Below are 13,902 nucleotides of genomic sequence, written 5' to 3'. Positions count from 1 at the left end.
TGTTTACTAAAGGACAAGATTTTTTTTTAAAGATTGATTCATTTCTATTGCAAAGTCAGATAGATATACAGAGAGGAGGAGAGACAAAGAGGAAAATCTGACGTCTGTTGATTCACTGTCCAAATGCCTGCAGTGGCTGGAGATGAGCCAATCCGAAGCCAGGAGCCAGGAGTTTTTTCTGGGTCTCCCACAGGGGTTCAGGGTCCCAGGGCTTTGGGCTGCCCTCAACTGCTTCCCGAGGCCACAAGCAGGTAGTGGGATGGGAAGTAGGGCAGACGGGACAAGAACTGGCATTCATAAAGGATGCTGGTGTGTACAAAATGAAAATTTTAGCCACTAGGCTACGGCACCAGGCCCAGAAGATTTTTAGCATGCTAGTTTATCCTATTTTAAAAGACATATCTCATGTAAGGTTGATATGTGAGAATACCAATTAAAACCAGCTTTCCTCTGATAATTTATTAGTATATTTATACACGCACAAATACACACAAATAAATTGAGATGAAAACAGTTTATGAAATAAGTCAAACCATAGTACTGCTTCTCTGTTCATTTCCTCTTTTCAAAGTTTCAGGGATGAAGCTTAACATTTGTGGAATATTTGCCCATGTTCATTTCTGTCAGTTGCAGAACTTTCCTGGGATTCTAGATTCAAAAATACATAGAACTATTCACTTTTGATTAATGTGACTCAATGGAAAGACAAAAACAACGTAATGCTGCTATTCTTCCTGAATAAATATATGTTTTCAATTTCTTGCCTCAAGTTGATTATTTTTTTTAAATGTCAGAATAGAATGAATGGTGTCAAGTCTTCCAGGGCAAGACTTGCAGGACACTGTGAATTAAAAGGTTTATTTTCATCTTACGGCTGTGACAGCAGACGTAAACGTGTCGCTGGGAAGCCCACTGGGCATGTCTGACAAGCTGACTCCGACAAATTGGAAGTGTCTGGCTTTTGTATTCTTTTGAAAGATGTTCTTAAAATATATTAAATTAGATGAATTTGATTAGTAAAGCCTGTCTCTGGCTTATCAGAAGATGAACTAGCAATCATGAATATGAAATTATAAATTCTGACACAGATGAAATTTAGCAGAGCTCTATAATCAACTTTATTTTTATTTTAATATTGTGAATAATTGGATATCAAGATGATTATTCTTGGGAAAACTATTTGAGGGTAAGCAGTGAATAGGTTTATTATTGAAGCTATCTTTATTGAAACTTTGCTTTATTAAAGCAAAAGGCACTGTGGTGTAAGACTTCTATGCAGCAGGTACATTTCTAAATTCTACAAATAATTATTTCGTGGCATGGTGGGTAAATCTGCTAGTTGCAATACTGACATTCCAAGTGGGACCTATTCTTTTTTTTTTTTTTTTTTTAAGATGTATTTATTTTTATTGGAAAGTCAGACATATAGAGGAGGGGATACAGAGAGGAAGATCTTCTGCAATGATAGGAGCTTAACAGATCCGAAGCCAGGAGCCAGGAACATTTTCCATTTCTCCCACAAGGGTGCAGAATCCCAACGTTTAGGGCCATCCTGACTGCTTTCCCAGGCCACAAACAGGGAACTGGATAGGATTTGGAACATCTGGGAAATGAACTGGTGCCCATGTGGGACACCAGAGGTCACAAGGAGAGGATTCAGAAAGTAACCTGTTAAATTTTTGGATAAAACAGGTTAGAGTTGATTTATCCAATTATATATGTATATATACCACAACAATACAAATTTGATCACTTTCTAAAAAATTGCAATGACATCAGTATAGAAGCATTTTTAAAGAAATATAGCTTTTGAAAATTATATAGGTTGGGCCCGGCATGACAGTGTAGTGGTTAAGGTCCTCCCTTTGAATGCACCGGGGTCCCATATGGGCGCCAGTTCTATTCCCGGCAGCTCCACTTCCCATCCAGCTCCCTGCTTGTGGCCTGGGAAAGCAGTCAAGGATGGCCCAAAGTCTTGGGACCCTGTACCCGCGTGGGAGACCTGGAAGAAGTTCCTGGCTCCTGGCTTTTGATGGGCACAACACAGGCAGTTGCGGCCACTTAGGGAGTGAATCATCGGAGGAAAGATCTTCCTCTCTGTCTCTCTTCCTTTCTGTCTCTCTTCCTCTCTGTACATCTGCCTTCCCAATAAACCTTTAAAAAAATTATGTAGGGCCTGGCGGCATGGCCTAGCAGCTAAAGTCCTCGCCTTGAAAGCCCCGGGATCCCATATGGGCGCCGGTTCTAATCCCGGCAGCTCCACTTCCCATCCAGCTCCCTGCTTGTGGCCTGGGAAAGCAGTCGAGGACGGCCCAAGGCTTTGGGACACTGCACCCACATGGGAGACCTGGAAGAGGTTCCAGGTTCCCGGTATCGGATTGGCGCATACCAGCCCGTTGTAGCTCACTTGGGGAGTGAAACATCGGATGGAAGATCTTCCTCTCTGTCTCTCCTCCTCTCTGTATATCCGGCTTTCCAATAATAATAATAAAAATCTTTAAAAAAAAAAATTATGTAGGTCTATTTTGCTGTATTGCTCCAGGAGTTGTTCACCTTTTTTTTTAAGTATTTCCTGACATGTTTCAGTCAAGTATACTGAGTGTTGTCAGAATATTCGGTAAAAATCTGTTGAACATTTTGTTACACTGCCTTGCAAAATTGTAAGTATAGAACATAATCTTCTCAATTTTTACTTAATTTCCAGGAGTATGAGTTCAACTTAATGTCCAGTAACATTCATTCTGGATTGATTCTTGCTCTGAAAGCAGCATAACTGAAATTACACCACGCAGTTTGATTAAAGGCAGGCAGGGGTTTTCTACCTTACATCAAAAATTAGTATGAATGGAAATCTTAAGTTTTTAATTCTTTAAAAGAGATATCATTTCATTAATATAATGTCGTTTACATTCTAAGAACTACTTTTGAACACTAATAGTATGTTTCAGGCATTTTACCGAGTTTTAAATAGACAGGAATAAGTGTGATGATATCATGAAATTTAACCTCTTGGAGCAAACTGAACAGCAAAATCTGGCTTACAAGTAAGAGTCCATGTGATTTGTTCAATGGAATGAAAATATCTTAGGAGAATGTACTGATAAATGTGTGTGTTTAGAATGAGGATGTGCATTAGGGCTAATTTTGTTAGAAAATGGCGTGTTAAGACTGGTCCAAGAAACCACAAAAAATGAAAAGAGATGCAGTACTCCGCAACAGAAGGAGCAGCACCTGAAGGCTTCAAATGAGTGGCTTAAGAACACCTGCGAAGCCAACACCAAGCAGTCCTCCTAGAGACACAAACTGTGGCCCACTAGATGGGAATCATGCCTGAGTAACAGTGGGACAAGTTAAAAAGAGTTGAGTCACACAAGACTTGCAAAGGGCTAAGTTTAATATAAAAAAATGAAAATTCATTGCAAAAAATATAAGTAGGGGCACTGCATGAATGTATGTGTGGTTTGTTAACAAATTATGCCTGGCTTAGGAAATTGGTTGGATCAGTGAAGATAAGGTATTCTAACCAACATCACGCTTCAGAGTGGCGATGGTCTGAATAAGGTTAATAACAACAAGAAAAAATTTAGATTATAAAAGTGACCTTAAAATAAAATAAAATAAATACAATAAGGAAAATAGTTTTTAAAATGCAACGAGTAGACCTCAAGTTAAGGACTATGGAATTAATACACAATTGATGAAGGGCAGCGTAGTAGACAATTTAATAATGCTGGTATAACATGAACCTTTGAATTGTCTGTATTAGACAATTCCAAATCAAATCGTAATTTATTCAAGAATTATTGAGAAAATTGGGACCGGAGGCATGGCCTAGCGGCTAGAGTCCTCGCCTTGAAAGCCCCGGGATCCCATATGGGCGCCGGTTCTAATCCCGGTAGCTCCACTTCACATCCAGCTCCCTGCTTGTGGCCTGGGAAAGCAGTTGAGGACGGCCCAATGCATTGGGACACTGCACCCACGTGGGAGACCCGGAAGAGGTTCCAGGTTCCCGGCTTCGGATCGGCACGCACCGGCCCGTTGCGGCTCACTTGGGGAGTGAATCATCGGACGGAAGATCTTCCTCTCTGTCTCTCCTCTCTGTATATCTGGCTGTAATAAAATGAATGAATCTTAAAAAAAAAAAAAGAATTATTGAGAAAATTATCTGTGTACAGAGAGAGTAACATGGGCACTTGAAATATATTATGTTAAAATGGCATATTTTAGTAACTTTCCTGAATTAATTGGAAGAAGAAAAACAATGTCATTATCATTGAGGAGAAAATTCAGAATGTTGGAAATTTTTGCCTCTGACTTTATAGATAAGCAAACACAACTTGCATATAACAATTTTTTTAAGATTTACTTATTTTTGTTGGAAAGTCAGATATACAAAGAGTGAACCGTCTGCTGGTTCACTCTCCAAGTGACTGCAAAGGCCACAGCTGAGCTGAGCTGAAGCCAGGAACCCAGAGTCTCTTCTGGGTCTCCCATGCGGGTGCTGTCCTCTACTATTTTCCCAGGCCACAGCAGGGAGCTGGCTGGGAAGTGGGGTTTGAGGGATTAGAACTGGCACCCATATGGGATCCTAGTGTTTGCAAGATGAGCAGCTTAGCTGCTAGGCTACTGCACTGCACCTGCATGTGACAAAATTTACATAAAATCTTTTATATCTTTGCTTTACCTTAATGAACAGAACACTGATACCGTAAATGAACATTATGATTTAGTCCACTAGATTGATTTAATTAGTCCCAAATCAGAAAGATTTGAGATTCTCAATTAGGAGGACTCAATAGACAGGGCTCATTTATAAAATTTCCATTTGATTTTTGTTGAAAAATCAATTTATTTATTTTTTAATGTAAGCATATTAGTCAGTGGAGTAAAATTAAATTTGTTGACAATACAGGACACATGACTTAACCTGGTCTGAAATCAAACCTTCAGGATTTTTTGTTTGTTTGTTTGTTTGTTTGTTTTTGTTTTTGTTTTTTGGTACAAGAGAAAAAACTAGAAGTTATTAACATTTGCTCATTTTTGAAAAAAAAAACTGCTTAAAGACACTCTTGCTATATGACTATTTTATACCATTCCAACTCTCACACTCAACATCCAACTTTACAACGTAGAAAGCAGGTGAGCATTCCTATGCAGTTACATATGTTTAGAATACCTATGCTTATTTCTGCCAGCTAGATAGATATGGGATAGAAATGTTTGATGTGATCACCCCTAATTTAAAGTTCAGTCATTCGAAATGCCTTATTTTTTTCAACGTAAAATCTATTGATCTTTTGGAAAATGTAATTTCTTTGAGACCTTTTGACTGTGTGTTGAAGATTCCAGATAAATTTCAATACTATTCTCTTCAGACGTAAGTCACTAGAGAATTGTCTTGCTGGAACTAAATAAAACTTTATTTCTATCATTTAATAAAAGTAATTTAAACCCTGCTTTTTGGGGTGGTTATTAAGCTCAAGTTGTAGGTGAAATAGTTTCATCACTGGATAAGGAGGGAAAAAAATACCTGGACTAAACTGAACATTTCTTTAGTAATGCGAGAACAAATTGCCCTAAGAAGCCTGCAAAGTGTAGGAGAAACATGTGCTGCGACTTCTCGGAGGCTGGAGAAACAGAGACACTGGCATCATGTGTCAGGTCAGTGTGACCTGAGTGTGAAGTAGGAAGGACAAACTTTGTTCTAGTCTTATGGCACAACTTTGAACAATCTGTTCCTTATTTTTATATTGCTTATCCAACATTGTGAAATGAAGCTCACTACTTTTAGATTAGTGTCTCTAATCGTGTAGCAGAAAATTTAGAGGTCCTAAAAGTAAGAATCAGGTTCATAACCACCTCAGGGAACAGGTAAAATCAGCTCCTATTTAGCTATGATCTTTCTCTAGTTCTCTTTGGGATACTCTAATAGGTTGATGCATTTTACCGCTTTCTACCATTTCCGTGCATTGTTTGAGGCTGCTTGTATTTTTACCTTGCATACTCAATTTTCTTGTTCAGCTCATCTCTCCTTGTCTAAAGGCTAATAAAGTTCAGGTAATACTACAGATGGAAATACAAGTGTAAGTTTTCCACCACGGTGTGCTGCCTGGACAGACTTGTGGAGGAGGAACCCTGACTGCTGTTCCCAATGGTGCTTATCTTCAGCTTTAATTACCCCGGATGCTTATCCATAAGAACATCTAGACAATCATCCCTCAATGGTTCCCTCCTCCAGGGACACTTGTCAGTTGAAGTGACCTTTTTCTGCTTGCAGTGAAGTTTTTTGTTTGTTTTTCTGCTCACCCTCCATTGTTTGTGAGGCTCATTCTGCATCTCCAAATACAGCAGGTGACTTTAGATGATCACCCACTACAGAAATAGTACAAGCAAGTTGGCCGAAGTTGTAATGCAGGCTTTATTGGAAAATTCCCATCTGGGTCACCATCACGCAGCATGGAGAGAGGGAGGAAGAAGTGAAAAAATGTGGGCCGGGAGACATGCCCAGAAGTTTTATCCTCTTACGGACATGGGTCTGGTGAAGGGGCTGTCTGTGCACAAGTTAGGTAAGGGATGTTTGTTGAGGTGTGTCATTGATCAGCTGGAATCCTGCCAGGTTGGTGACATAATTGACTCCTACAGCCCTTCTCTGCTCTTAGGTGAGGTCTGGGTGATGTGTCTAAAGTGGGCCCAGCCCCTCCCTCCAGTGGGCTTGGCAGCCATCAACTGGGAGAGGAAACGACCCAATCCAAAAGAGTGATAACATTTTTAAAAATCCAATGGAAAGAAAAACCTGCAAATACTATAAATCTTCTAACACCTACAACATATTTTATGTAGTTTATCATTCAACTTAGTTGTAGAAATAAACAAAAAATAATTTAAAATGCTTGTAACATTTCTTAAACGTGAGTTGCGCATACTTTAAAAAAAAAAAAAAAATATATATATATATATATATATATTTTAGGTTGGAAAAGCACATCAAAAGATTTTCCGTCCATTGATTCACTCCCTAAGTGGCCTCAAAGTCCAGAGCTGCGCTGATCCAAAGCCAGAAGCCACGAGCTTCTTCTGAGTCTCCTACATGGATGCAGGGCCTCAAGGCTTTGGACCATCCTCGACTGCTTTCCCAGGCCACAAGCAGGGAGCTGGATGGGAAGTGAAGCAGCTGGGTGAGGAACCTGAGCTCATATGGAATTCAGGCACTTGCAAGGTGAAGATTTAGCCAATGAGCCATCCTGTAGGGCCCTATCTTTCTCTCTGACTCTCTTTTTTAAACAGGGGCAATCACAATAGTTTAAATGTACAAATTAATGACTGAATATACGTGCTTGGTTTTCTCAATGACTGACTCGTAAAGTAGCTTAGGAACCCTTTGGGTATCAAATTGAAGTAATGACTTTTTTCACTATAGGTCCCTCTACAAACTTTTTTCTCTTGAGTAAACACTTACGTTAAATCTAGCATTCACCAAGTAGTCTACTGTTCATTCTCATGTTAATGAGAGGGCTAATTGCAAATTTCCCTTGGTAATCTACCGGTTAATTATTCATGAACCATTGATAACAGACATGACATTTCTGAATAACAGCCCTCAGTCTTTGTTTGCAATTTTAAATATGTGCAAGACGATTTGAAAGATTGAAAATTATGGTTGTCCAAAAGTAAGTTTTAAAAGAAAAATTTGAAGTTAGAATACCTGTGGCTCTCTAATTAATGTATAACAAGCAGTTTTGAAAAATCTAAAGCTTTAAGGGAAAACAAGAAAAGAACAACTCCTATCTTCATTTTAATTATATTATTGGATTGTTGCTCTTCAACAAGGAATATGCCATTTCAAGTGAACCATCTAATTGATATATATAATTATGACATTTGCTGAATAACAAATAAGACCTAATTGCCCTACAAGAACGCTAAGTAAAATTCAGCTCTACGGTAAGTGTTTCTCATGTCGGCATTTTTTCCCATGGTTAGTGAGCTGTAAATGCAGTGCTTTGTTGCATCTGCTCACATCGTGTTGATATATTTAATTTGCCATCTGTCATTGGGAAAGACGAATTTATCTTCACCAATAGTTTTCCGGAAAAGTTGTAAATACCTACATTGTTTTGAAGAAAATTCAGAGTCACCGCTTTCACTCATATTTCTGTATTTTTCAATATTTTTGTTTTGTTCTTAGTAATTTCGTTGTTCAGAGTCTTGCTCATATTGAATTTAAGATTTTTCCTGATACTTTTTCAACTTGCTGACTAGGCTTCTCTTCCATTTATGGAAATAAATAGGCAATTGAGCAGCATTTTATTGGTGCCCATTTCACACATTCAGTCTGCTCCAAACATATGAGGTCACCGAATTAAATATTTTAAAAAATATTATAATTAGTCAACATTTTTTGTAATATAATGTGTGAATGTGTTTCTGTGTCTGTATAAATGTGTCTATAAGACATTTTACTTCATGTTGATTAGAAATAAAACTAATCTTAAAATATTCTCTTTTAGAAAGTCAAATCCAACTGTGTAATCAGGACTGGTGGTTAGACATTCTGAAAATACAGAAGTCAGGTAAATTTCTTTTCTGCACTCAGCAGTTTGCTTGAAATGAGAACACACATTAACAGAAAAAAAGCACAGGATTTACTGCTGTGTATGGAGGCATCACAGAAGGTGACCAGCTACCAAATGGCATTCACAAACCTCTGCCACCCTTTGGCAGAGGGAAGAAGAAAATGAGGTGAGAAGCAGTAAAGTGAAAGAACTAATGTAGGTGAGGAGACAGCCAGTGTTCAGAAAAAGAGGAGGAGGGAAAAAGATCATGGCATTCTTCCCCAGGATTGCAAACAGAAATCCTGATTGTAAGCAAAGCTGCTTTCCAGAACCAACCCAGGTCAAATGTGCATGAGATGACTGCTGATTGCTTTAATGAAACTGATGTGGGATAAACTTACAGGAAGCTAGCTCTTTGTGGCACAACGGAACTCTCAGTCTTTGCATAATGAAGCTGTCTCTGCCAGCTTGGTATGTGCACCTTTCCAGGGTGCACCTGTGGCATACAGGGCAAAGAATGTAAGAATGTATGTCCATATCCCACTCCATTTTCTTTTCTTTTGTTTTTTTAAGTTTTTTTTTTTATTATTATTATTTTTATTGGAAAAGATAATTTGCAGACAGAAGATACAAACAGAAAGATCTTACGTTCCCTGGTTCACTCCTCAAGTGGCTATGATGGCCAGAGATGAGCCCATACAACACCAGCAGCCAGGAGCTTCTTCCAGTTTCCAAACACGGTTGCTTGTGGTCCTATACCACAAGCAGGGCGCTGGATGGGAAGCAGAGCAGCTGGGAAATGAACCGGCTGCCATATGGGATTCCTGGGGCATTCAAAGCAAGGATTAAGTCATTGAGCCATCATGTTAGGCCTCATGACACTCTATTTTCACATTTAGCTGGGGTGCCACCTCTTCCTTTATAAAACTGAGTAGAGATTTGAGAGACCTCTTGGACCCTGCTTAGATGTTATGTTCTTGCTTTCCATCATTCCAACATGGACATAACTTAGACATTGCTCCTATTTGTTGCAACTTCCATAGTAGAACATTCTCAAATGTATCTCTTCAAAGTGAACCCTTTGATGCAGAGATCTGAATGACCTTGCTAATAATCTATGCCATTCTTGGTTTTTAGTTTCTCTGATGTTCATGCAGTTCTTTGGCTCACTCCTTTGGGGTAGTTTTCAGTACTTCTGTGTGAATGAAGATTTATCCCCCAGTACCAAATAAACTGTTCCTATTTGTACACAATACCAGTCTCAGATTATTATTTCTATCTCAGTGAAAGATAATAACCTTAATTTAAAAATTGATATTCATTACCCACAATATAATACCTGAAGCCTATTATATTATGATTATTAAAATTACCATAGCTGAAATTACTTGTCCCAAATCATGCATGTAGTCTGATGACATTTTCAAGATTTCAAAAAAGGTCAACAAATGATGAGTGATTAGGAAGGCAGTTATTGAGGGAGACAGATATGGAAAGGGAGAACCCATTTGCTGGGTTTCTTCCCAGATGACTAAAAGATCCTGTGCTGGGACAGGCTGAACCCAGGAATCATTGAATTCCTCGAATCTCCTCTTTTCACTGGAAAACACTATTTGATGCATCAAGCCTTTTCAATCACACAAAAATGCTGACCTCGAAAGCAGTAGCACACAGCTCATCATTGAGAATACCCATACTCCTCCTTGAGGAAGTATATTCTCAGGATTGAGAAGTCTTCCTCCCCAGTGACCTTTTTTAGTCTTTTTTCAAATACTTTAATGTCAGATAATTTAATCAGCTAATGAGTGGACAGTTGTCTCAATGATTCTCTGGAAGTATATTGGGATTCAGAAGACAGTATTTTTGGGCCTCTGTAAATACATGGTGACATGCCTCTTTTCCTGCAACAAGGATTTTATCTTTCTTGAATAAAGGAATATTTGAAAAGTATAAAGGGAATAATTAAAAAATTCCTTCCCTGTGCTTGGCTGGAAGACAAGGGAAGGGTTCAAGAGACCTTGATTCAAATTAACTCCAATGTCAAATCTAGAGATATCATATGTGAATTTTACTCTGTGTTACTCCAATGTTAGTTCATACTTTCCTGTACCTAATGTAACAATAACTTTTACACTTGATCTTAGCCAAAAGGCCGAGAAGCGATAACAATAACTTTTAATGTAATTCATTAATCAACATCCACAAGAGGTTGATTGTTCTTAACCACGTGAGAGAGTCAGTGTCCCTTTCATCACTGTTATTGGTACTGCCCATAAACAATGAAGACCTGATCTTCATTGCACCTATAGTAGGTCCCCAAGACACAAGAACTCCTCCACAATGAAATGTCAGTTTCTTACATGGCTGGGAGACACTCCAGTGGAAGCATGATAGACTTGGGGAAAATTTACGATGGACACACATTATGAACCATGAGGGGAGAACAGAAGGGAGGGGAGGGAATTTGGGGTGGAAGAAGAGAGAGCCCACTGCCAACTAAATTGCATTTAAACACAATTTAAAAAAAAAGAGAGACCTTAATTTCAAATGTAACTCCAATTTTTGTTAGCTCAAAGCATACATTGTATCAAAATACTGTATTTGTGGGTGTTATTTTTTTAATTCCCCAATTAAAAATACGTACTTTTGCAATACAAAAATAATATGTTTATCATTTCATAAAACAAATGATGAAAGAATTTTGTGACTATTGAATTAAATGCTATGAGACTACTTTGAATTTGAGATAGATATAAACTGTGATTTGAATAAAAATCTGCTGTATTATGATTTAAGTATGCCTATCTTTAGAGAGACTCAAATCACTATGGCCACTTGGTAGAGGCAAACTATTTATTTCATCTAAACTTTTGAATTCAGGCACATTCCAGTAAATACAATTTGAACCTCTGTGACTGATGTTTTAAAGGTTTATTCACTTCTTTTCATCTGCTAAAAAGCACAGCTGGTGGAGAGAGATTAAGAGACAGAGAAAGAAAGAGACAGAGAGATAAGAAGAAGAAGAGAAAGAGATTTTCTGTCTGTTGATTCATTCCCCAAATGCCTGCCAAAGCTAGGGCTGGGTTAGGATTCAGTCAGAAATCAGAAATCCACCCAGGCCTTCAATATACCTTCAATATAGATGGCGGGCACTTAGCTCTTGGCTTATCTACTGCCTTTGAGGAAGCATTTAAAGGAAGTGTGGTTGGAAGGACAGTTCCAATCTAGGACCATCACTGTAACATACAACACAACTCCCACCTCTGTAATGCCTGTTAAAAATTAGTTATGGATATATTTTAAATGAAAAATGGAATTGCAGAGAGAGACTCAGATACACAACAAAGGATATATTTTCCATCCATTGGCTGGTTTACCAAATATGTACAATGCCTGAGACTGTGTCTGGGGAAAACCCGGAGCTTGAGACTCTATTCAGGTCTTCCGCATGGACGGCATTAGCTCAAGAGCTTGTACCATTAAGTACTGACTGCTCTAGCACACCATCAAGGCTGCGGGTAGAAAGTAGAAATGCTGGGATTTTAACCTTTGCCCATCTGGAATGGCAGCATCACAGGCAGCAGAATTGTTTATCTAAAAGTCAGATACAGAGATGGGGATCTTTCTTCCACTACTTCACTCCCTAACTGCCCACAATTTAACTAGGCCAGAACAAAGGCAGGAACCTGGTACTTTATCAAAAATCTTGTACTTGGATGATGAGAACTCAATCACTTGGGATTTCATCCGCTGCCTCCTGGGTGCATTGGTAAAGAAGCTAAATTGTAAGCATATGATAGCTGGAACTTAGCCACTTTGATATGAGATAATAGATGTTCCAAACATGGACTTTATCCAGTGTGTCACAAAGTCCCTGCCTGTTACTGATTCTTGATTCTGTTATCCTGCTATTTTCTTATTCTCTAGCTTTCCTATTATACTTTATTAGTGAATAAATTATAAATTTTAATCCTAATTTCAAACCCTCAATGATATTCTATAATATATGTAGATATTAACATTTAAGAACTCTATGAAAGTCCTTTCTCAGAAGAGTTACTGTCTTTACCATTGAAAAAAATAGCAGAAGTAATCAGTAAATGATCACCATATTGAAGAGTAGAACCATACTACACTTGCCTTAATCTCAACAAGTTTTAGGAGCAGTTAAAATTGTGTCTATTTGATAAGATAATGAAATTTAGTAATATAACAAATTTTCCCACAATCCCTGAGTTCGTGGGTGGATGAAACTATATTCAAACCCTGGTCAACCTAAAATAAAGGCTACTCTTTGCGTGTATGTTTGTGTATGTTTGCTTACACTCTGAGTAAGGATGTATTTGGAAGTTTTCTGGTTATCTAACTAATTAAGAACCAGAGGTATTGAGTATTTGGAAAAACAGGGAGAAAGCAAGGCTGGGACTGAAGAAACATAAAGTCACGAAGATGCCAATCAGTGCACTTCGCTTTCAGTGTTCCAACTATGTCATTCCATATTGGGATTCCAAGCAGAAAGGAGCTTATTTTTCTTTTTTGATAACGTGTTATTTTTGGAAATAGTCACCAGAAAGATGTGACACATTAGTTAGTCAGGCATGAGCAAACATTGCCATTAAAGACCTAGAAAACACACAGGAGAGTAATGGGAGAAGAGAACATCCCCTAAGGGGGCATTTCAAAAGGGCTGTTCTGAGAACATCTCTGCCATCTCTCGCAATCTTGTCCAATCTACATCCCCACAAAAAAAGAACACAAATTGCACTTTTCATTTTCTTGCCAGTATTTGCTGGCCCATTGTGGTTTTGATTTGCTTTTCCTGGATGATCAGTGATGTTGGATATTTTATTTTTTTATTATCTAAGTGAAACAGACTTTAAATATTTGATACGTATGCTTCTGATGAGATAATTTTATGTATTATGTCTCCTTCCCAAATTCCTTTCCTCACTTACATTCTTTTACTCAATTTTTGCAAAAAAAAAAACCACATAATTTTAAAACATTTTTTTAAACAATCAATTTATTTGAAGATCATTGTTACTCAGAGACAGTTATTCTGATTCCTGGTCCAGTCCTCTGCTGGCTATAACCTAAAGCCCTGGACTAGGCCAAAACTAAGAGAGAGGAGTTTAATTCAGGTGTCTCCTACAAGGGTACTACTATAAACTCAAACTCTTGGGCCAATCAAAACTGCGTATCCTAGTCCATTATCAGGTAGCTGAATCTCAAGTGGACCAGCACGGTCTTAAATCAGCATCTATGCAGGGGGACAACACCACAGGTAGCATCTTAAACCACTATGCCACAATGGTGACCCCGATGTTGCTCTTTATGTACATTTTGGTCC

At 38.3% G+C, this 13,902-nt stretch overlaps 1 non-coding gene across 1 annotated transcript; it reads right to left on the bottom strand.

Moving 5' to 3' along the window:
- Window positions 1-10,517: 10,517 nt before the first annotated feature.
- Window positions 10,518-10,716, bottom strand: LOC118759091 (U2 spliceosomal RNA). The gene has a single exon (XR_004995980.2). It is a non-coding gene; the product is annotated as a U2 spliceosomal RNA (small nuclear RNA).
- Window positions 10,717-13,902: the final 3,186 nt, after the last annotated feature.

This window comes from Ochotona princeps, chromosome 7 (genome assembly GCF_030435755.1).
Source record: "Ochotona princeps isolate mOchPri1 chromosome 7, mOchPri1.hap1, whole genome shotgun sequence".
NCBI lineage: Eukaryota > Metazoa > Chordata > Mammalia > Lagomorpha > Ochotonidae > Ochotona > Ochotona princeps.
Note: the sequence above shows the minus strand (reverse complement) of the source record. Positions and strands in the feature narration are given on the sequence as shown.